The 25,403-nt window shown below is 39.7% G+C and overlaps 1 protein-coding gene and 1 pseudogene across 3 annotated transcripts in view; both read left to right on the top strand.

Moving 5' to 3' along the window:
* The window catches only part of SHLD2 (shieldin complex subunit 2), a 121,865-nt gene that overhangs the window by 9,546 nt on the left and 86,916 nt on the right, over window positions 1-25,403 (top strand). The window lies entirely within an intron of this gene.
* On the top strand, window positions 1,425-24,161 carry LOC139021565 (beclin-2-like; annotated as a pseudogene).

Below are 25,403 nucleotides of genomic sequence, written 5' to 3'. Positions count from 1 at the left end.
AAGGTACCAATAATTGAGAAAAAATGAATAAGTATATTCAATTTTTCCTCTTTTAAAAATTGATTTTTTATTTTGAAATAGTTTTATTTATAATAATTTGCTTTGAAATAATTTTTCTCTAGAGATAATTTAGATTTACTCAAGAGTTGCAAAGATACTGCAAAGAGTTAGCTTACCCATCTTTCTGTGATGTTAACCTTTTACATAGCCATGACACGCTTATCAACACTAAGACATTAACTTAGATGCTTGGTGCCAGGTGGGCACGGGAAATATCAGGGGAACACTTTGTAAAGTATACGATTGTCTAACTACTCCACTGTATATCTAAAACTAATACAAAATAATGTTGAATGTAAATTGTTGTTGGGTTATTGGCCAGCGCACCAGAAGGCTTGAAGGTTCAATTCTTGGTCAAGGGCAGGTTCTGGGTTGCAATTTTAGGTAGGGTGTATGGGGGAGCCAGCTGCTTGATGTGTCTCTCTCACATCGATGTTTCTCTTTCTCTCCCCCATCCCTCCCTTCCACTCTATCTAAAAGCAATGGAAGAATATCCCCAGGTGAGGATTAACAACAACAAGAAGAGATTCCAGCAGTGGGAGTGTTTGAGGTGTTGGGCCTTTGAGTCTAGGCCGAATAGGGAACGAATGAAACCAGAAAGTAACTACTGGAATGTGAAGTGGTCAAGATGGATATTGAAATTTAAGATTAAATGGGAGAATGGTTGCGGGTTAAGACTGAATGCAAGATCTGGCTGTCAGATGGGTTTCTGAAGTGGAGAGAAAGTGAAGGTTATTGGAGTTGAGATAAGGGAACTGTAAAGCTAGGGTGTTACAAGAGTCAGCTACACAGGAAGTGAATTGCTCAGAATGGAACCAGGTTCTAAGGTCTTCAGTGAATGTGGGAGAGTGACCAAGAGGTCAGTAGATGACAATAACAAGGAGAGAGAGGTAGCAAAAGATGACATAAATATCAAAAGAGATACTTTTATTTGAGGGTAAAGAACTGTGATTTTGCCCTAGCCGATTTGGCTCAGTGGGTAGAGGGTAGAGTGTTGGCCTGCAGACTGAAGAGTCATGGATTCGATTCCAATCAAGGGCACATGCCTGGGTTGCAGGCTTGAACCCCAGTAGGGGGTGTGCAGGAGGCAGCCAGTCAATGGTTCTTTCTCATCATTGATGTTTCTATCTCGCTCTCCCTCTCCCTTCCTCTTTGAAATCAATAGAAATATATTTTAAAAAATGCCTCCAGTCAATGGCACACACATCCTATATAATCCTATATAATAAAAGGCTAATATGCAAATAGACTGAACGGCAAAACAACCAAACCACCGAACAACTGGTTGCTATGACGTGCGCTGACCACCAAGGGGCGCATGCAAAACATGGTGGGCATTGGCAGCAGGCAGCAGGGTGCAGAACATGGCAGGTGTTGGCTGCGGCGGGATGGTGGAGCAGGTGAGCAGGGGTGTCAGACCAAGGCGGGGTCGCTGTCATAGGGGCAAGCCTCTGGTGGTTACTGAAAATTCTTTGCTCCTGAATGCTGTGGTCTCACCCGGCGCTTGCACCTGATGCTGATGCTGGTCCTGCTCGCATCCGCTGCCTGCACTGGAGCCACCTTTCCCACCCGCTGCCAACACCCGGTGCCACCCTGATAGTTCAGTCCCATCAGTGGGTACAAGTAGTGGCTGCCGGCCCTGATCACCCCTGAGGGCTTCTCCACCTCCCCCTGCTCCTCAGGGGCCATGTGGGCAGCAGCCACCGCTCACACCTGCTGATGGTACCGGCCCCAATTGCTCCACACCGTCAGTGGGTGCCAGTGGGGCTGGCGCTGTCAGCTTGTGGGAGCAGCAGCAGCAGGAGCAGGGCTGCCGGCAGACAGAGGACGGGGGGCCATGGCAGGAGGGGCCAGGCGAAGGTGCGGAGGATGGGCCCCTGTGCCCACCACAGCCTCATGGCCCACAGTTCCTTTCAAGGTGCATGAATTCTTTGCACTGGGCCCCTAGTTTGTTTAATAAAATGAGCACCATCATACTTGGACATTGCTGAGCACATTGGAGGTTAAAAAACAAAACAAAACTGTGATTTTGAACATGGAATGACTTCCATGTTTTGCATTTGCTCAGTGCCAATAGCTTGCACTCATGTTTTAGTTTAGGCAAGATTGCTGGAGTGTTATTTAAATTGGCTCAGGTTTTAGGGTATTTTTTACAGTGGAACAATGTAAAGGGTTATCAGGAAGTATGGCTATTGGAGGATGTGTGATTTTCGAGGTGAAATGATCTGAGTGAAGCAGGAAAAAGGGACTAATTGGAGAGGCTTAATTAATTATTGGAGGGGCTTACATTTTGGATGGTTGCAGTGATGGTGAAGAACATGGTGGTTCTGGCTGATTTCAAAATTTTTGTTAATTTGTGGACGAAAGGGGCCACATGCTAACCTGACAAGCTCAGGGAAGGCCTGCATGGCGGTCTTGCAAACTCAGAGACCTAAAGTAACCACAAAGGATGGTCTGAAATTAAACTTTAACTAAAAGAAGTTATGGTGGGTAGTTACATCATAGGCCGGTAACTTCACTGACAAGGTCAACCTTTACCTTATCTGAGCCTATTGTCTTTTTGCATCTGTAATATATCCTTGAAATGTCTGGGTAACTTGTAACTTCCCTTTTTTTTTCCAGACCCCTCAGGTCACAACCAAATGCTCTGGGCTCCAGGAGACCTTAAATCCCTTCATTGTTATTGTTATGATGTTAATTGTTGACTGTTAACTATCCTGCACCCACCCAAGTATGTGTCTATCATTTTACTTTTTATCCAATCCCAGAGGTTTCCCCTTTTGCTTTCTCCCGCCTTTCTAACCTATTACCAGTAGATTTCATGTAACCTCCTTTGATTGCAATGTATAAAAATAGATGAAAAACCACCATTCTCCGGAGTGTTATCCCAATACGTTGAGATTTTGCTTCCCTGCAATTGTCGGCAGTTTGGCTCAAATAAACTCACAAAAATTCTTTACAGGTTTTAATGTTTTTATGTTAACAAATTTTTATTAATTTGTGGGAAAATGTATTTGTGCTGACAGACAGATTCTGGCTTGAGCACCAAGCTAGATGACTTCATTGTGTACAGGTTTACTTAGCAATGCTTAGCAGCCTATGGCCTTTGCTCAGCACGCCGTGAAGAACCCTGTTTTGTCCTTGAACAAGCCTTAGCCCTGGGTGAGGAGGAAGGCAAGAGGTGGGGTGGAAGTGATCGGTGAAAGGGTATAAGCACTTCTGAAAATCCTGACGTGTATTGCTTAGAAAAAATTCTAAATGGGAGGGTAGCATAACTGGCACTTTCAGTAATGACTATGAATATCACAATGGGCACAATAAAACACCATCATCTGAATATTGATTTTAAGTCTGTACAGTGGATATGAGTGAGTTGTAGAGGGATGGCCATATCTTGATCATGGAAAACGTTCTTGTCCTTGTTCAGTTGATTCCGAGCTGGACTAGGTTCCATACAGTATCTTGGATAATGGAATAACGGCTCTGGTTAGGCAGGCAACCACTTGAAGCCACTGAGGGCTATAAGAATGGCAAATAAAATGATGTTCCTTCCCACTACCATGTACAGGTTCCAGGTGCTGAATCTGTTCAGCAACCTCGGTACTTCGGTTCTGGCTCAGAAAGAATTAAGAGCAAGACCCAAACTGTAAGGGAACATTTATTGGGTAAGTTACAGAGGTAGAAAAAGTAATTTGTGTTAGAAATGGCCTTAGGAAATAAGTTATAGAGGTAAAGGAAGGGCCCTCGGTGCGTGGGAGTGAGGAATGTAAAGGTTACTCCCTTGGGGGTGGGGAGGAGAAAGGGAAAGGCTGCGCACGCCCTGGAGGGAGAGGCACTGGGCCCTCTGTCCCTAAGGGTTTTAAGGGTGAGGTTTTAGGGGAGGTCCCAGGGGGAAGATCTCAATAGAATATTCAGTAGCTTTCCAGGTGTGTCCACTCAGAGTGGTGCTCTCCACTGATTGGCCATCACCGGGGCAGGGGTCATTTATTCCATGCAGCTGGTCCTGAGGCTGGTTTTGTTGTTTATCTGGGTCTGGAGTTGACATACAACTGAGGCCTAGATCAGTGATGGCGAACCTTTTGAGCTCGGCGTGTCAGCATTTTGAAAAACCCTAACTTAACTCTGTTGCCGTGTCACATATAGAAATTTTTTGATATTTGCAACCATAGTAAAACAAAGACTTATATTTTTTATATTTATTTTATATATTTAAATGCCATTTAACAAAGAAAAATCAACCAAAAAAATGAGTTCGCGTGTCACCTCTGACATGCGTGTCATAGGTTCGCCATCACTGGCCTAGATGTTATCTCTAGTGAGGAAAGTTCAGGGCATCCAAACCTCTTGACCTGCTATTTGCTAGGGGAGGAAAGGTCACCCTGGGGGTGAGGTCCCACTCTACAGTTGATTGTCCATTGTTAGGCACCTGCGGCTTTCCACCCTGGTGACTTGTGCCTGACCCATCCTCCTTTCTCTGCTCTTGTCTGTCTAACTGCCTACAACAAATCCAGGTGCTGGAATCTGCAAAGAGATATTTTCGGTTAGGGTACAGCTCAGGAACAGCCAAATAGGAGGTCTGAGGGAAGGGGCATGAAGCTTCCTGGGCAGAAGCACTAACCGTGTTTCTTTAGAAACAGATTTTATTTTAGTAATGGAATTCTCTATTATTTCCCAAGAGCATTTTAAAAAAAGATATTAACCAGGATGATCTGAGAAAGTCGGTTCCACCTGTAAGTTTGGGAAACTGAATGTCTATCCACCTTGGCGATTCAGTAGGACCATCAACTTTTTTTTTAAAAATATATTTGATTGATTTTTCCACAGAGAGGAAGGGAGAGAGATAGAGAGTTAGAAACATCGATGAGAGAGAAACATCGATCAGCTGCCTCCTGCACATCCCCTACTGGGGACGTGCCTGCAACCCAGGTACATGCCCTTGACTGGAATCGAACCCGGAACCTTTCAGTCCGAAGGCCGACGCTCTATCCACTGAGCCAAACCGGTTTCGGCAGGACCATCAACTTTCATCAGCTTAATAAAGACTCAGGGAAATGATGTTAGTATATAATTTAGCATTTATTGAGCATTTCTCTTTTTAAGGCCCTGTTCTAACAGACCCACAGGTGTTAATATTTCTAATCTGTACAACGCTATCTTCTACAGTTGTCAGAGTGGTCAAACAGCCTGCTACAGTGACATGGTTAGGTTAGTGGGTGCAAGGACCAGGATTCAAACCCAGATAGACAGGGTCCCGAGGACTTGGTACTGCTTGTAACCAATAATGAAACTGGTTTAGTGTTAAAACCAGCATTTCCCAAACTTATCTGACTGTGGAAACGCCTTCTCTCCAGGAGATGTTGGTTTGGGCCAGCCTACACTGGTGATCTACAGTCTTTTCAAAACTGCTGTTTAGAATAAAACTGGTTTACAATTTTTTTTAACCTGGTTTTCTGTTGATAATATTAAATGTTATATTTACTTATTTGTTACTTTTTCTACTGGAAAGCTTGATATTTTGACCTCAAGGCATTTTATATTCTTCACAATGACCTCAGGAATTTTTACAAGGTCAATATCACTCTATAGTACTTATGCAGTACTAAAAACAGTTTATAATCCAAATCACTATTTTACTTTGCTTTCTCTGCTCTCATATTGTCATAATTTAAAAAAATAACAGTTACTTTAAAAGGTAAGAAATTGACAGCTATGGAACATTATAATAGTTGAGTTTGAACCTTGGCTCGGCCTATTAGGTGTGTGACCTTAGAAAAAAGTTACTTCATTTCTCAAAACTTCAGTTTTTTCTTCTAAAAGACAAGGTTAATATCTTGCAGGGTAACTATAAGAATTATGTGGGAAAAGCCATGTGTCTGGCACATAAAAAGCTCTCAATAAATGTTTATTACCTTTTTGTGTGTTTTTTTTTCCCTAAGGAGGTTGTCTCAATTCTGTTCTGTGAATGAATTATTAAAATAGTTTTAAGAAAGATCAGTTTTAAATTTGAACAGTTTCAGTGTTATGCTGATATCAGCTACATTGCTGATAAAGTGATGTTGTCCTGATACAGGTTCTATGGGAGTTAAAACCAGTTTCCTTCTGGCTTTCCAACTGACATAATAAGCAAAACCTGACTGGGCAAACACAGACCTATTTATTAGATCACTTATTATTAATGCTAAACTAGCCTTGGTGCTGACTTCTCCTGTTCTTTTTGAAATTTTACTGTTGTCATTTAAAATCTGACAGACCTTCAAAAGCTTCATAGAATGCTTAATGGTTTAAATCATTCTCGAGAACATGTGAGATATACTTTCCAAAGTGGTCTTCTCCACCTAGCAATATGTTCAAAATCATGCATGATGGACAGAAATGCTTATATTTTCACATTTACTACTGGAGGTTTATTTAGTTTTCATGGCAATAAGCTTTTGGGGTTTATGGGCAGTACTTAGCATATATAGCCAAAGCATGAATAATCATTTAAAACAAAGTCTGGAGCAATAGTGGGTTGCCCAGTGGTTAAAGCATTGGCCTGCAGACTGAAAGGTCCTGGGTTTGATCCCGATCAAGGGCATGTACCTCCCTTGCAGGCTTGATCCCCAGCCCTGGTTGGGATGCATATGGGAGGCAACCATTCAATGTTTCTGTCTCACATTGATGTTTCTCTCTCTGTCCCTCCCTCTCCCTGCCACTCTCTCTAAAAATCAATGGAAAAATATCCTCGGGTGAGGATTAACAAAAAATGAAAAATAATAAAGTCTGGAGATTTTTTAATTTTACAGTGACTTACTCCCTAAGCAAAAAGAAAATGGGTTTGGTTTCAGCTATATGAGGGGCATCTCTAATATTCTATTCTACATGCTTCTTACAGCCCTGATACATAGTAAATGCTTAGTAAATATTTATTGATGGACTGAATTTGATTTCTAATCCTAACTTTGTGCCTTTAATCTTCTTGAACCTTCTAAACTTCAGTTGCCTCTTATGTAAAAAAGGAGGCACCAATATTTATCTCCCAGGATTGAACAATTAAGTGTGTATGCATTTAACATAGCCAGTGCATCCCTGGCCAGGTGCTCAGTTGGTTAGTGTGTCGTGTGGTCTCCCAATTAAGCCATGGTTGTGGGATCCATCCCCAGTCAGGGCACATATAAGAAGCAACCAATGAATGCATAAATAAGTGGACCAACAAATTGGTGTTTCTCTCAAATCAGTCAATAAAAATTTAAAAATAAAACAGCCAGTGCCAGATGTGGCACATAGTAGGCACATTGCCCGTTTCCCCAGACACCTCACTTCATTCCTCAGTAATGTTCTTTTCCAGTACTTTTTTTTTCTCATTCCCTAAATATCTAGAAACTGTGTTCAAGAGAGAATATGAATGTTTGGCAATTAAACTGAAAATATGTCCTTTTGTAGCCCACACTTGGAATGTTTTAGCAAAAATGATTGTATGTCTGACAGACCATGTTTTAAATCCTGGGTTTGCAATGTACTAATGTTATGACCTTAGGCAAGTTATTTAACCCGTGTAAAGTATCGGGAGCCTGAAACGAGTACTAATATATGTAAAGCATTTAGTTCATTGTCTGGTTTGCATAGGCCCATAGTGGATATAATTATTTAAGTTGAAACTATTATTTAATCTGATAATTTACATAATTCATGTATATCGGGAGCCTACTCTACGCAAAACCGCATTAAGAGCAGTTAGGAAGATTGTGAATGAACTTTGGGCATATTATGTAGGTGACTGAATTTGACCTTGCCTAGAATTACATTCAGCAGAAATTGTATTTTCTACTGTAATTGAAGCAAAATAAATTAATGAGCTGTTATTGCATTTGGCATAGCTTTTGTTTTTATGTTGCCTTTCTCTATTGAATATCAAAAATTTAAAAAATGAACGTCAGAGAGGTTCATGAGTACTAAAGCAGACCACATAAATTTTGCTACCTAAAAGTTTTTTTTTAAAAATCTTTTGCTGATCTTGTTCATTAGGAATAAGTATGTTCCTGTCCTATACTAAAATTCAAGATATGGTATCCAGTGGTCGGCAAACTCATTAGTCAACAGAGCCAAATATCAACAGTACAACGATTGAAATTTCTTTTGAGAGCCAAATTTTTTAAACTTAAACTGTATAGGTAGGTACATTGTTATTAACTTAATTAGGATACTCCTAAGGCTTAGGAAGAGCCACACTCAAGCGGCAAAAGAGCCGCATGTGGCTCGAGAGCCTCAGTTTGCCGACCACGGGAATAGACCAAATTTAATAAGATATCCTGCCCATTTTAAATCTCACTTGAATTATTTAGATATTATGTAAAATTTATTCCTACCCTGCATTGAAAAGCTGGTGCTAAGAGTTTCATAATTCCTAACAAATAGAAATCTTAAGGATGGCATTGGGCATTATAGAAAAGGTTTAATTTTTTAAATGTTTATATTGACCTTCTCAAATTATCAGTAAGGTTATTAAAGGGGTACCAAAATACTCAGCATTTATCTTGCAAGTTAACTTCCTCTGATAAGGTGTTAACATCTATTTTTTTGTTATGTTGAGTAAACTATACCTCAGATAACGTAAGTTTCTGTGGTATTTAGTGTATTCACAATGTTGTGCAATGATCACCATTATCTAGTTCCAGAACATTTCTTCACCTCCAAAGTAAACCTCATATTCATTAAGTAGCTACTTCCTATATCCTCCTTCCCCTATCCTTTGGAAGCCACTATCTGCTTATTTCTCTATGGATTTGCCTATCCTCAGTATTTCATATAAATGGGATCATACAACATATTGTTTGGTGTATCTGGTTTCTTTCACTTGGTGTGTTTTCCAAGTTTATGTTGTGATGTATATGGCTGAATAATATTTCATTGTGAGGGCATACCACATTTTGTTTATCCATTCATCAATTGATGGACGTTTGGGTTTCCACTTTTTGGCTGTTATTAATGACACTACTCTGATCATCTGTGTATAGGTTTTTGTGTGGACATATATTTTTACTTCTCATTGGTATATAACTGGGGTGGAATTACTGGGTTATATGGTAACTTTATGTTTAATGTTTTGAGGAACTGCCAAACTGTTTTTTCAAAGCAGCTTCATCATGCTATGTAGTTTTTAATGCTAAGATACTTGGAAGAAATGAGAGAAAAGTTCACTAACATGTTAACCAGAGAATATTAGTACTCAAGACAGCCCTTTTGTCAAGCCATATGGAGGTCTCAGTTTATTTCATTTGCTTTTCAGAATGGAAACATTAAGACATAAACCTACACCATAGAAATAGTGTCAAATTTTTATGCTCTTATTCCTTCACCCATCCACTTCTCCTGAATGTTTGGAATATGCCAGTGAATGATGTTTACTTTCACATCAAGATAAGTCTCTAAAAGAGATATTAAGATTCTGGCTCACAGCACAATTCACCATAGCTAAGATCTGGAAACAGCCTAAGTGCCCATCAGTAGATGAATGGATTAGAAAACTGTGGTTCATCTACACGATGGAATACTATGCTGCTGTAAAAAAGAAGGAACTCTTACCATTTGCAATGGCATGGATGGAACTGGAGAGCATTATGCTAAGTGAAATAAGCCGGTCAATGAAGGAAAAATACCACATGATCTCACTCATTCATGGATAATAAAGACCATTACAAACTTTTGAACAATAATAGATACAGAGGCAGAGCTGCCTCAAACCGATTGTCAAACTGCAGTGGGAAAGCCAGGGAGGGTTGGGGGGCAGGAAGGAGGGGGGGTAAGAGATCAACCGAAGGACTTGTATGCATGCATATAAGCATAACCAATGGACATAAGACACTGGGGGGTAAGGGAGGCCAGGGGATTGTCAAGGGCGGGGCGGGGGGAAGGACACATATGTAATACCCTTTGTAATACTTTAAGCAATAAAAAAAATTATAAAAAAATGACTAAAACTACCTCAGAATTCAAAAAAAAAAAGATTCTGGCTCAGCTTTTCCTTAGTGAGTTTCATATTTTATTACATAGTTCAGTAGTGCAGAGAAATTGAGCATAGTTATTTCTATGGAAAACATTCTTGAATCAAAATTAAAAATAGGTTTAATTAATTATGATTATGTTTTCTTGGATGTAAAAATAATTTTCAAAATGTCCCATAAAGAACTCACTTAAAAATTTTGTGTAGAAGATACTCTGTTAACGTAATAGGTGCTTTGGAGATGCTTTATCTTCTGCTGCTGAGACTACCCATGGCTCTTCTGTTGCTCACAAGTCGTCATCCTCATTCTGCCTCTTACATTCACTCACACAAATATTTATACAGGCTTCTTAAGTTTATATAAAATGAAATCGTAAAGAATTGGTTTCTTTGGGGTATAGAACTTCAAAGCAGAAAAAATACTCAAGAGAAATACTACTTATGGAGTAATTTCTAATACTGGATTGGAGCTTAAGTGCTTTTCATACCTTACCTCATTTAAGGTGACAATCCATATGAATTTAGTATTTGGAATAAGATATATGATTGTCAGTCATTCCATAAAGCCTAGATGAGTGCTGGCTCTATAGGATAAATTAACCGTCATTTTTTAAAGGCTGTAGTATAGCAGTGATGGCGAACCTTTGACATGCGTGTCAGAGGTGACACGCGAACTCATTTTTTTGGTTGATTTTTCTTTGTTAAATGGCATTTAAATATATAAAATAAATATAAAAAATATAAGTCTTTGTTTTACTATGGTTGCAAATATCAAAAAATTTCTATATGTGACATGGCACCAGAGTTAAGTTAGGGTTTTTCAAAATGCTGACACGCCGAGCTCAAAAGGTTCGCCATCACTGGTATAGAGAGTCAGTTGTTTTCAGTAAAGGAGTTCAGTCCACAGGCCAACACTCTATCCACTGAGCCAAACCAGCTAGGATAGGAGTTCTTTTTAAGGTGAGTTTCTCTTTTCAAAGTATGAAAGTCAGTGTCATTGTGGACATTGAATATGTTGTTTACTGAATTCTATAATTTTCAGTTGTTTTTACAATTATTTTGGGGCCTAAATTTATTTATGATGTGTTAGATACTTTTACCTCTTCACTTTTGGAATGTGAATGTATAATTGCATTTGAGCTAGAGAAATATTGGATTTTTATCTGAATATTGATTTTAAAAAACGGTTTTTGGCCATAATATTAAGTTAGCATTTGATAACTGTTTGTACCAACGAGTAATACAGAAATTGCAAATGAAAAATCTGCCTCAAAAAATTAGAACTACCATATGATCCAGCAGTTTCACTTTTGGGTATATATCTGAAGTAAATGAAATTACTATCTCAAAGAGATTACCTGCATCCCCATGTTCATTGCAGCATTATTTACAATAGCCAAGACATGGAAGCAACCTAAGTGTTCACTGATGGATGACTAGATAATGAAAATGTGAGATATGTAAGCATATGTGTGCGCACGCACACATGCACACACAGACTGAAATATTATTCAGCCTTAAAAAAGAAGGAAATCCTGCCATTTGTGACAAGATATGAAATAAGTCAGACAGAGAAAGACAGATGCTATAAGGTCTCACAAAACCGAGAGCATAGAAGCAGAACAGATTGGTGGTTACCAGAGGCAGGGGTTGTAGGGGCTGTGGGAAATGGGTAAAGGTGGTCAAAGGTACAAATTTCAGTTATGAGATAAATAACTTCTGGGGATGTAATGTACAGCATGGTGACTATAGTTAACAATATTATATGTTGAAAATTGATGAAAGTAGATTTTAAAAGTTCATATTAAAAAAAGTTCTCGTCGCAAGAGAAAAATACTGTTAACTATGTGAGATGATGGATATTAACTAAACTTAGTGTGATAACCATTTTGCAATATATACCTGGTACAGATATCAAATAATTATATTGTACAACTTAGACTAATAACAATGTTCTATGTCAATTATATCTCAGTAGAACTGAGGAAAATATATTCCCAGATAAAATGTTGTGGCTGCTATTTTATTTTAAGGTATTGGTAAAGGGAAAGAAACCAGGGAAATTTTGGAAGTCAAGTTTTATATTATGAAAATCCAACTTAGTGATTTACACATGCTTAGAAACAGTATGGTGATCTATGACCAGAATGTGGTTTCTGGTAGGAGTGATTGATTTGTAGATGAAGGTAGAATCTGCCCATGCTTTATTGCTCTTGGTGTTCAAACTCTGATCCTATTGCCTGAGTTCTTGCAATTGTTCTTTTAATTGGGAATTATAGTGCATTTCTCCATAGAAATAGTACTCTTAGTTCTAGTTATTCATTCATTAAATATTTTTAGCTCTTGATAGAAGACAGGTACTCTGTTATGTGCTGTTGATGTTTACAAAAGAACAAAGGTAAAAAACAAAGAATGACACAATTCTTAATCTCAACTAGCAATTATTTTATTAGATACTAGAGGCCTGGTGCACGACATTTCTGCACTGTCGGGTCGGGGGGTAGGTCTCTCAGCTTGGCCTGTGCCCTCTCACAGTCTAGGACATCCCCCATTTAGCGCTGTTGCGGAGGCTGGGCAGTGCTCCCCCTGTGGGAGTGCACTGACCACCAGGGGGCAGCTCCTGTGTTGAGCAACTGCTCCCTGGTGGTCAGTGACATCATAGCGACTGGTTGTTCCCCCGTTCAGTCGATTTGCATATTAGGGTTTTATTATGTAGGATTAGAGGCCCAGTGCATGAAATTCATGCATGGGTATGGTCCCTAGGCCTGGCCGGAGATCAGGGCTGATCTGTGGGGTGACTGGTGGGCTGATTGGAGGGGCCCCTGCTGGCACCGGCCTTGGCCAGCCTGGGGCCTGCGGGTCGGGGCAGCTCCTGCATTGAGCATCTGCCCCCTGGTGGTCAGTGCACATCATAGCGACCAGTCATTCTGCCTGTTGTTCCACCATCCAGTCGATTTGCATATTAGGCTTTTATTATATAGAATGAGAGCACAAAAGAAGTGGTTGAAAGTTTCCTAATATGATTATATTTATTCCTTTCTTTCTCCATGGTTCTTGGGTACTTATGAATTAAGTTGGCCTTTGAATATTGTCCAGAATTTCAACTTTATTTCATAATTTTGTTATCTCAAGTTTTATAATGAAGTATAACTGAACTTGGAGAACACAGTCTGTGAATAAGTTTGAGACTTGACCTATTTAGAAATGGTCAAGTACTTGTCTTAACATTCATGAGTTAATGTATAGTTGGTACAAAGTTTTCAATTCTAATTGCTGACTTGCTTAGTTAGTTGATTGGTCATAATCAAGAAAAAACTGTTAGAGAAAGGAGGATGGCCTGAGTAGTTTTTCAGGGACTGTCAGTTTTTCAGTACGATAAACATCTTTATAGACAACTTTTATTAATTGTTATTTCTGTTTCTCATGGATAATCAGAGAGTTTCTCTTCCTATCCCTTTTTTAGGAGACATATGTGAAAGGGTTAGAGGCCTTAGGTTTGAGTAGACAAAGTAAGCATTCCAGTGAGTTCTTTAGTATAATTGTGACAATTGAATTGAATGATTTGATATAAAAATAATTTTAGTTATTTATAGAAGTAAAGTATTAACTGTTAATAATATTTGTATCTAGCATTACTATAAGTGCTTTATGTTCATTTCTGATTAAGTCTCACAATAACTCTATGACAGAGAGACTGTTATACCCACTTGACAGACTAGGAGCTGAAGCACAGAAATCCATGGATTTCTGCTATTGGGGTCATGCTTTTGGCAAGAATTATGATAGCAGAAGAGTAATGTCACTTCTGTTTTGCTCCCCCCGCCCGTCCGGCCAAATTTATTGATTTCTTGTTATCTTTTTGGTTTGCAGGACAAGTTTGTTTGTTAGTCTTCTAGGTTCACAGAGGTCAGACTTAGTTGCCAAGGTAGGTTTTATTTCTTTGGGAAATCCTTAGGTATCTTATGTCTCTGTCTTCCACATTTTTATTTTCATTTTTTCAGAGTTACAGTTTAACGAGTTAAGCAGTTTGTCAGGGATTGTTCAGACAAACAGTAATTCTCAGTCCTCACCTTATTTCCCCTTCTCAGAGGTTACCATTCTTAATTCTTAGCTGTTTTCCTGTGATTTTTCAAGTAACATATGTGAATTGATGTTACTGAGTTTTCAGTTTAGGACATTGTTTACATGTTTTCAGTGTCCTTACCACTAACTGAATCCAAGATTTTCTGCCGTTGCCCACACTTTTTAGGACCACCCCTAAAAAATTGGAGGTCTAGTTTCCTGGTTTCCACTGTGCATTCTGGGTTTTCAAATAGTAAACTTACTTTGTTTAATTCTGGGACGTTTTCCTAAATTATTTCCTTGATTTTTCTCATCTCGGGTTTTGCCTCTGTTGAATTATCTTGACTAGTCTCTCTATCATAAAGTTATTGTGAGACTTAATCAGAAATGAACATAAAGCACTTATAGTAATGCTAGATACAAATATTATTAACAGTTAATACTTTACTTCTATAAATAACTAAAATTATTTTTATATCAAATCATTCAATTCAATTGTCACAATTATACTAAAGAACTCACTGGAATGCTTACTTTGTCTACTCAAAATGCTTACTTGGTCTCTCACCTCACTCACTGTCAGGGTCATCCTGCTGAAGAAGCCCCTCCGAAGCAAAGTGCCCCGTCCCGTCCTGTGGCTTCCCAGTGCCGCTCTCAGGATCAGGATTCTCTTTCTCTTTGTGTCCTGAGTCTTCTTCCTCTTCTTGGTTTACTCCCACATTTTGCTGAAGTAGGGGTGAATGGGAGGCAAATTATTTGATACCTTGCATTTCTGAAAATGCCTGTATTTTCTTCTTAAACTTGATTAATAGTTTGGCCTGTCAATGTATAATTCAGATTGGGGATCATTTCCCTTCAGAATTTTGATTTTGTTCCATTGTCATCTAGCTTACACTGTGACTGATCAAAGTTCAAAATCATGATTTTTCATCTCTTGCTACCTATTTCTCCATGTCTGGAAGCTTGTAGGATCTTTTCCTGGTTTCCACTGTTTTAAAATTTCAAAAATATATGCTTTAGTATAGATGTGCTTTTAAAATTCATTATACTGTGCATTCTGGGTTTTCAAATAGTAAACTTACTTTGTTTAATTCTGGGACGTTTTCCTAAATTATTTCTTTGATTTTTCTCATCTCGGGTTTTGCCTCTGTTGAATTATCTTGACTAGACCTCCAATTTTTTAGGGGTGGTCCTAAAAGTTGATTGGAAGCTCTGAGCACATCTGTGGGTTCACTGTGGGGTGACCTGAGTTTGCCATTTGTTAGAGAGCCCTTGATATCTGCTTCTCATTTCTTTTTCCCTTTCTGAGAAGAGAAGTCTTAATCTCCTGCCTGGTGTGTGAAAGATGGTTCTCTGGGAGCTAAGTGAGGGAAATATATATATATTTAGTTAGTTAATCCTCCTGGTTTCATTAAGTCCTTCTCCCCATAATGTGCTTTGTGTCCCTCTGTTCAGAAATCTGCTTCAGAGAATAGTCCTCTTGCTGTGTTGACAGAGACATAAAACCAAGTGGAATGGGAGACACTGAGAGACTAAGCCATTTCCCAGAGAGCTTTAGTGGTCTCCTCCCCCTGTTTCTGGAGGTGCTGTTACCAGTTTCTGAGCCTTTTGAGAGTTCTGTGGACTAAGCCAGGTTGGTTTTGGCTTTCTAACCCTGTGGGTTTAGGATTCAGCTTACGTTGATCTTCTCTTAGTTACCATCTGCTTTCCAGCCTTTAAAGTTTTGTTTTTGCCTTAAAAATACCTTCTTGGCATTTTAGCAGTTTTGAGAGGAAATGAAATTAAGTATGTGTGTTTAACCTTTGAGCTTTTCTCAGAACCTAGTTCTAGATTTTTTTTGTGTTTAAGCTTTTATTTGTCTACTCATTTTTTTAAATTAAATCTTTATTGTTCAGATTACATTTGTTCCTCTCCCCCCCCATAACTCCCCTCCTTCCAGTTCCCGCCCCACCCTTCGCCCTCACTCCCCACCCACTGTCCTCATCCATAGGTGCACGATTTTTGTCCAGTCTCTTCCCGCATCTCCCATCCCCCTTTCCCCCCCGCGCAAGAATAGTCAGTCCATTCCCTTTCTATGTCCCTGATTCATTATAATCACCAGTTCATTCTGTACATCAGATTATTTATTCACTTGATTCTTAGATTCACTTGTTGATAGATGCATGTTTGTTCTTCACAATTTGTATCTTTACCTTTTTCTTCTTCCTCTTCTTAAAGGATACCGTTCAGCATTTCGTATAATACTGGTTTAGTGGTGATGAACTCCTTTAGCTTTTCCTTATCTGTGAAGCTCTTTATCTGACCTTCAATTCTGAATGATAGCTTTGCTGGATAAAGTAGTCTTGGTTGTAGGTTCTTGGTATTCATCACTTTGAATATTTCTTGCCATTCCCTTCTGGCCTGCAAAGCTTCTGTTGAGAAATCAGCTGACAGTCATATGGGTATTCCCTTGTAGGTAATTGAGTCTCTTTCTCTTGCTGCTTTTAAGATTCTCTCTTTGTCTTTTGCTCTTGGCATTTTAATTATGATGTGTCTTGGTGTGGTCCTCTTTGGATTCCTTTTGTTTGGGGTTCTCTGCGCTTCTTGGACTTGTAAGTCCATTTCTTTCACCAGGTGGGGGAAGTTTTCTGCCATTATTTCTTCAAATAGGTTTTCAATATCTTGCTGTCTCTCATCTTCTGGCACTCCTATAATTCTGATATTAGTCCGCTTGAAGCTGTCCCAGAGGCTCCTTACACTATCTTCACACTGTCGGATTCTTTTTTCATTTTGCTTTTCCAGTTGGGTGTTTTTTGCTTCTTCGCATTTCAATTCTTTGGCTTGATTCTTGTGCTCCTCTGGTCTGCTATTGGGTATAATATTCTTTATTTCAGTCCGTGTATGCTTAATTTCTAGTTTCTTTATCGTAGCATCGAGGGTCTCATTAGTTTTCGTGAGGCTCTGCTCAAGTTTATTGCAAGCCCTCAAAATTGCGTTTTTTAGCTCCATATCCTCCATTTCTGTCATGTTTTTTTGTCTCCGCATCTTTTATGCTTTCTTGGTGCACCCCCTTGTGGTCTTTGTGTGCAGTCTTGTTCTAGTTAAGCCTTAATTGTTGTAGTTAATACTAGAGGGATTTGACCACCAGGCTGACTGGCTGTGAGAATCAGCTGTGTGGAAAACTTCTGTCCTCTGGGGAGGTGCTAATCTAGCCTTTGCCTGAGGCGATCCGGCAAATGGCTCTGTGCAGGGCTTGGGCGGGGCGGGTAGCAGGGGATCAACAGGGCGGGCGGAGGGAGCAGTTTTGGCTGCTCTCAGTCCTTCCCCAGGGGCTCTGCCTCTCTGTCCCAGCAACCGCTGCAAACCTCGGAGGGACCGTAGCCAGACAGTCCCGCTTCTCCCATTTGAGTCTGGGTCCCTAGAGACTCGCCCGGATCTGGAGCTCCGAGTCTGAGACTCCCTCCTGATTGAAAACGACAACCGCGCCCTCAGCCACCAGCCTGCTTTGCGCGCGCACCTCTGTACCTTTAAATTTTCCACACTGCGCCTCCTCTGAGCCTCGTAATGCTGTTGTCTTTGCTTCTAGTTGAAGAGTCTCTCCTCAGCCAGCTTTCCTGTGGTTCTGGTTGATGTCCGTTCCGTCTTTTAGTTGTATTTTTGAAGTGGTTGTTTGCGGCAGCAGTCTCCGGTGTTTACCTATGCCGCCATCTTTGATTCCTGTCTACTCATTTTTTATTGTGGTGAAATACATATAAAACTTATTAACCATTTTAAAGTGTATAATTCAGTATCATTAAATACATTTACAGTGTTGCACCGCCATCACCACTATCTAGTGCCAGAACTTGATCATCACTCCAAAAAGAAAGCCCATATCAAAGAAGCAGCCATTTCCTATTCCTTCTTTTCCCACCCCGGCAGCCGCTGCCCTGCGTTCTGTCTCTGTGGATTTGCCTTCTCTGGATATTTTCTCTAAATGGAATCATTCAATATGTGGCCTTTGAGTCAGATATTTTCCCTTTGCATAAAGTGGATTTCCATTGTGCAGATCACAGTCCATTTTGTTTATTCAGTCACCAGTTGATGGACTTTTGGTTATTTCTACTTTTCAGCTATTGTGAATAGTGCTGCTGTGAACATTTGTGTACAAGTTTTTGTTTGAACACTTGTTTCAATTCTTTTAAAGGTGTTTTTATTGATTTTAGAGAGGAAGGGAGAGGGAAAGAGATAGAACGTCAGTAATAAGAGAGAATGATTGATCGGCTGCCTCCTGTACACCCTCTACTGGGGATCAAGCCTGCAACCCGGGCATGTGCCCTGACTGGGAATTGAACTGTGACTTCTCGGTTCATGGGTTGATGCTGAACCATTGAGCTACCAGCAGGACTCAATTCTTTAAAAAATTTTTTTTATAAGAGTTTGAGTCAAACTGATGACATATATCAGGGGAAAAGATCTCAAATGCTCCAGAGAATCTTGTTTTCAGTTCTTTTGGGTATATACCTAGGAGTGAAATTGCTGTGGTAATTCTATGTTTAACTTATTCAGGAACTGTTAAACTGTTTTCCACAGCAGCTGCTCCATTTTACATTTCTACCAGCAATGTTCAAGAGTTTCAATTTCTCCAGATCAGTGTCACCCCTTGTTATTTTTCTTTAAAAATTTATTATTATGGCCATTCTAATAGGTGTAAACTGGTATCTTATAGTGGTTTTCATTCACATTTTCCTAATAATTAATGACATTGAGCATCTTTCTTGTTGGCCATTTGAATATCTCTTTTGGAGAAATGTTAACTGCTTTGTCCATTTTTAAATTGGGTTACTTGTCCTTTTGTTGTTGAGTTGTAGGAGTTCTTTATATATTCTGAACTCTAGATAATCTTCAGATATATTTTGCAAATATTTTTCCCCTCTAGGTACTTTTCTGCCTAGAACAGTGGTTGGTAAACTCATTAGTCAACAGAGCCAAATATCAACAGTACAACGATTGAAATTTCTTTTGAGAGCCAAATTTTTTAAACTTAAACTATATAGGTAGGTACATTGTTATTAACTTAATTAGGGTACTTCTAAGGCTTAGGAAGAGCCACACTCAAGGGGCCAAAGAGCCGCATGTGGCTCGAGAGCCTCAGTTTGCCGACCACTGGCCTAGAACACTTATATGCTATACTTGTGATGTAAATTTGACAGAGATAGTATCATTCATGTATACTACTCCTGTTATTTGGAAAGATTGTATTTTAGGTCCTTTAGGAGACTTTTTACTTTTATTTTTTTCAAAAATCAGCAAAAGCTTATTTAGAAAATTGCAGAGGTAAAAGAAGTGAGACATGGAAGAAGTGAGCCAGCTGGGCTGTGTGGACTCAGGAAACTAGTTACAGAGGCAAAAAAGGGCCCTTGGAACCTGGGAGAAAGAAATCAAGGGTATAAGTAACGGGGGCGAAGGAGAGGAGCAAGGACTTGGGCATGCTTGAGAGAGAGCGCTTGCACTGGGGAAAGCAGGGGGTGGGCAAAGGAGAAGGTGTGCCCCAGAGATATCTGCACTGGGCCCTCCATCCTAAGAATTTTTAAGGCTGGGAATTTTAGGGGAGTTCCCAGGGGAGGATCTCAATAGAATTTTAATCAGCTTTCCAGGTGTGTCCTTTCAGGGTTGTAGTCTCCACTGATTGGCTAGTGCCAGGGCAGGGGTCATTAGTCATCACTGCTGGTCCTGATGTCAGCTGTGGCCTGGTGTCCCCTGCTTAGCCTTGCTGCTTTTCAGGGTCTGGAGCTGAAACACAACTTTTGCAACAGCGTGTATGGACCTGGAGATTATGTATGCTATGTGAAATAAACTAGTCAGAAAAAGAAAAATACCACATGATCTCACTTACATGTAGAATGCAATGAACAAAATAAACTGATGGACAAAATAGAACCAGAGGCGTGGATATATGGAACGCACAGAAAGGAGACTTTTTAGATGGTGTGATCAGAGAATGCATCTTTGAAGAGATGATATTTGAGTAGAGACCTTAATGTACTGGGGGATTGAACCATCAAAAGTCTGGGGAAGAATTCTGCTTTTTCAGATGTACAAAGTTTTAAGATAGTGCCATTCTCACCCTGAAATCCAACAGAAGCCAAATAAGAGTCATTTTTAAAAAACCCTCAAAGAGCTGAGGACACAAGAAAACCTAAATAAACTAAACGGCAGAAAGTAATGAAATGCTCTTAGCAGAGAAGAAACTGATGGCTACTGTGGGATAGAACAGCCCATGGAAGAGGCATCAGCTATAGATGGGGAAAGAAGAAACTTGCCAAACATTCAACGGACTTGTAATGGCCATACTTGGGCTGGCTAAAATCCTGAATAGCTGCCCCGCCTCTTCCCTTTCCATTAAAGGGCAAGTCTGCAGTCAGCCCCCAGCTCTTACGCATAGGTTACTGAATGCCCCCGGGGGTGGTTGAGTAGAGTAAGGGCCAGGGAAGTTGAGCTGACAGAGATCCTACCTGAGATACATGGAACTTCCCCCAAATGCACAGCAGCCACCCTCATAGGACGGGTTGAGGAAGGGTGGAGTGAGCAGGAGAGCTGAGAGAAACCTACCAGAGGCACTGGAGGCTTTCAGTTATGGAAGACTCCCAGTTGTTTTCTTATTTCTTTTTAAAGGAAATTGGCAAAAATAGTTTTAGGGACAGAAATAAGATATTGGGAACTACCTATAATAGTAAGTATTAATCATACTCTGTTAACCATGATTGTTTTGTTCTGATTAAAGAAAGCACATTCTAATCTGGCTGGGAGCTGTATGCCCCTGGGTTAGAGTCAACCTTGAAATGTGGTCCACAATCATGGAAAGATGAACAACCTTATTGCCCAAACAATGGAGTCCTTCCCTCATTGCCTGTAATCTGAGCTATTATACCCATTCTTATTCCTTTTACCTACTTCCCCATGTAATCTTTGTCCTATCCAATATAAACAGCTGGTTTATGGGCAGGTACAGAGCAGATTTTCATAGGTGACCTGCTGCTCTCCCATACTGCCTGCATTATTGGAATAAACGCTCATATATAATCCAACCTTGTCTCTGCTTAATTAGCTCAAGTAGTGATAGGCAGCCTGGACCCTTTGGTTGTCTGGTTTCAATAGTACAGAGAGTTCCCATATACCCCACACCAATATATCCTGGGTGTGGGATATATTGATACATTATTTTTCACGGAAGTTCATACTTTATGCACTATCTTTTGTTGTAACCTAATGTCCTTTTTCTGTTTCAGGATCCCAACCAGGGTTCCACACTACATTTAATGTCATGTGTCCATAAGCTCTTCTTGGCTTTGAGTTTCTCATACTTCCCTTGTTTTTGATGACTTTGACAGTTTTGAGGAGTATTGTTCAGGCATTTTATAGAATGTCCCTTATTGGTATTTTTTTCATGATTCAACTGGGGTTTTGGTTTTTCAGAGGAGGACCACAGAATTAAGTGCCATTTTCAGTACATTATATTAAGGGTAGATTGTCAACATGACTTATCAGTGTTGATGTTGACCTTGATCACCTGGTCAAGGTAGTGTTTGTCAAGTTCCTTAACTGTAAAGTTTCTCTTTCATTCTTTCTTTACATTCCATATGTACTCTTTGGAAGGAAGTCACTGTGAGTAGTTATGCTCTCCCTCCTCGAAGGTGGAGTATCTACATAAATTATTTGGAATTCTGTGAAGGAGGTTTGTCTCTTCTCCTGTGTGTATTTATTTATTCAGTTATTGTTTATAACAGTATTGACTCATGGATATTTACTTTATATTTGGGGTTATAATATAATTACTAATTTATTTTGTTTGTGAAATTATTCATAGTTGGCCATTTTGAGCTCTTTCATTTGGTTCCTTTGTTTCTTTGGCATATCCCCATCAGCATGTGTGTGTGCGTGTGTGAGAAAGAGAGAGAGAGAGAGAGAAAGAGAATGAGATGTACTTTATTACCTTTTGGCACTAGCTGATGCTCCAAGATCTATGGGATAATAATACATAGTATAACATCTGTGTATTTGGAGTTTTAGAAAGAGAGGAGAGAATGTGGCTGAAGACATGCTTGAGGAGACAATAGTTAAGAAATTCTAAAATTGATGAAAGACATAAACTCACAAATTTAAGAAGTTCAACAAACCCCAAGCAGATTAAATGCAAAATGAAATAAAAACAAACCAAGAAATAAAAAATTCCAGATTAGGCAAATCCTAATCAAACTGCTCAAAACTAAAGAGCAAATCTTACAAGCAAGAGAAGAACACATTAAATCATGGAAATAACAATTGGAATTATGGTAAACTTTTCACCTGAAAAAATAGAGAATTAGAGACAATGGAATGGTATCCATAAAGGTGATAAAAGGAAAAAACAACTTGTCAACCTAGAATTCTATATCCAGCAGGAATAGCCTTCAAAAATAAAGGCAAAACAAAGATTTTAAAAATAGATTAAAAAGTGAAGAACTTGTTTCTAACAGACCAGGACTGCCAAGAAATGCTAAAATAAGTTTCATGAGCTAAAGACAAAAGAGAACCAGGTTTGGAGACTAGGGAGAGAATAAGTGAGGACGAGAGGGAGACACTGAGAAGAAGTTGAAGGATGTGGATTTGGAGTAAGCGAGGCTGGTCCAGGAGCTGGAGAAGGTGGACAACCAAGATAGAGCAGCTATGACTCTGGAGGCAGCCCAGGTAGAGACTAAGACTCTGGACTACCAGGAAAGGCAGTACCATGGGGACTATAGTAAACTGCAGTGGCAACAATTGGAACTGCATGATGATCTGAGGAGTGTGGAGAACTGGCTGTGGTACACCCAGACTCTGCTACCTGGCTGGAGAAAACCAGCGCCTTCAAGTCAATATTTGAGAGCCACCATGATGATGACCCTTTGCCATCATTAATAACTTCAGATTGAACTGCCTCCCAACTCTCCCCATGTTCTGGAGTGAGATTAGTGTAGCCTGGGGGCAGACAGTCTTGCTGTCCCTGGCCCTGTCTAACACAGTTGGTCTGGAGCAACTCATCCCCTGTGGAAACCACTCCTATCTGAAGTCTTTAACAGAGGACTCCATTGAGCTGTCCTTGTTCTGTACCAGGGGGGCAGAGTTTTCTCTCTCTCTCTCTCTCATCCTCACTTGAGGACATACTTGGAGGGAGGGAGGAAGGGAGAGAGAGAGAGAGAGAGAGAGAGAGAGAGAGAGAGAGAAACATCGATTTGAGGGAGAAACATTGATCGGTTGCTCCTCAACTAGAGATCAAACTCACAACCCAGTTATGTGTCCTGACTGGGAATTGAACTGGCAACTTTTGAATGCATGGGATGATGCTCAACTAACAGAGCCACTCCAGGTGGGCCAGCGTGCTCTTTTGCATAACAACAAGTTTGACCAGACGATGATGGATTTCCTAGCAGTTCAAGGAAAGAGCTGAGAAAGGTAAGCTGGGTCTCTGCATGTCCTACAGGATCCATGTGACAAGAGCCTGACAGAAGATCTTGGAGCCAGTGGTGAATTCTATTCCATCAGAACCAACCTGAATATGAAGGAGCTAGACAAAGGCACTCAAGATCATGCTTAGATATTTTAAGTGGAGTCTTGCCTGGTCTCCTTATGGTATTGTGAAAAAAAAAATTTTTTTTAATTGAGGGAGAGGGATATTTTCTTGCATTAAAATATTTTATTTGTGGAAGTCTTAGCAGATCAAATGTAAAACTGAAGAATATAAGAGGTTTATAATTTTAATAATGAATAGCCATACACACATTAAGAGGAATGAAAATACTGCCCAGAGCAAACTGAAAGCCATTGATGTCTTGCCCAGCACAACTTTGTTCTTCCTTGTACCTTCCTCTTCCCTTCTTCCCCACCTGGACAAGCAAATTCAAAATGACAACAAAGTTTAAATTACAAGGTGATGGTATAAAGGGTTATAGAGGAAAAGAACTGAGGGTGGGTATGAGAGGGGAGAGGGTGGTAAAGAAAAATGCGTAGGTCTTTGTTGGGGTCCTGCCCCAGCAGGTCCAGGGGTTCCCAAAGGTGTGGACGGAGTTGGCGAAGAAGGAATGACACGGAGACAGCGTTCGGTTGATCAGCCTAGCTAGGTTCTCCAGCCAGGTGTTCTAGCCAGGTTCTCTATTTATTCTCCTGTTACATCTGTATTTATACCATTTGATTTTAATCCTATCCATTCTATTCCAAAGGTTAGGGCGTTTGTTTTCTCCATTCCAAGGTCACTACTCTACTGTTCTGTTAAGCTACAAGGAAGTAACTGAAGGAGATTATCATAAGTAAAGATTATGTAGTTTAAGCATGATTATTAAGGTGATTAACTACCCGCCTGGCACTTAGTTAAGGGTTTTTACTCATTTAGTCCCTTCCTTAGTCCTGTTAATCCCTAACTCCAGGGAAAAATCCCCACCTGGGGAAACGACCTTTCTTGGGGAGGTGGTCCTGGTTAAAACACATAGCGCTAAGAGGGGGAGCAAACATATGCCATATACGCCAGGTCCCTTGAAACATATGCTGTGAAGATGTTTCTTCCATGTAGCAACTGTGTCAAGCAGCAAAGATGGACCAGCTTCCGGCAGGTCTTCAGTTTTTTTTATGAGAGAATAAAAGTAATTGGCCACTGGTATATGTAGTAGAACTTTAGGAGGGAGTATATTCATAGATTTTTAAGGTTTTGCTCTGATGTTTACTGTCAACCTCCCTCTCCTTTCATCCCTGAGAAACTTTAAATAAATTTCTATACATTCTTCAATGAGGAAAAAAAAAGGCAACAGAGACCAAATGGAGCCTTGGATCTGTAGAAAATAATGAAGAATACCAGAAATGGTAAATATCTGCATAAATATAGAGAATTTTTTGGTAACTTCATCTGTAATACACATACACATAGAATAATGACTATTTAAAGCAAAAACATTAATAATGTGGGGTTTACAGCAAAATAGATGTAGAGTTTAAAACTATGAGAATACAAAAGGAGAGAAATGGAATTAAACTGTCATACATTTTATACACTTAATTAGTATACTCATTTCAAGATTGGTTGTAATAACTTCAAGATGTGTTTTTAAAAAATATTTTTATTGATTTTTAGAGAGAAAGGGAGAGGGTGAGATAGAAATATCAATGATAAGAGAGACTCATTGATCGACTGCCTCCTTCATGACCCCCATGGGGAATTGAGCCCACAGTCTGGGCATGTGCCCTGATTGAGTATGGAACCATGACCTCCAACCACTGAGACACACCAGCTGGGTGAAGATGCATATTTTTTAAAAAATTATTGTTGAAAGTATTAAGA

This window comes from Myotis yumanensis, unplaced genomic scaffold (genome assembly GCF_028538775.1).
Source record: "Myotis yumanensis isolate MYYU_CA2020_CCGP unplaced genomic scaffold, mMyoYum1.0.hap1 SCAF_13, whole genome shotgun sequence".
Classification (NCBI taxonomy): Eukaryota; Metazoa; Chordata; class Mammalia; order Chiroptera; family Vespertilionidae; genus Myotis; species Myotis yumanensis.
The sequence above is the reverse complement of the archived record's forward strand: the minus strand, read 5'-3'. Positions and strand labels throughout refer to the sequence as shown.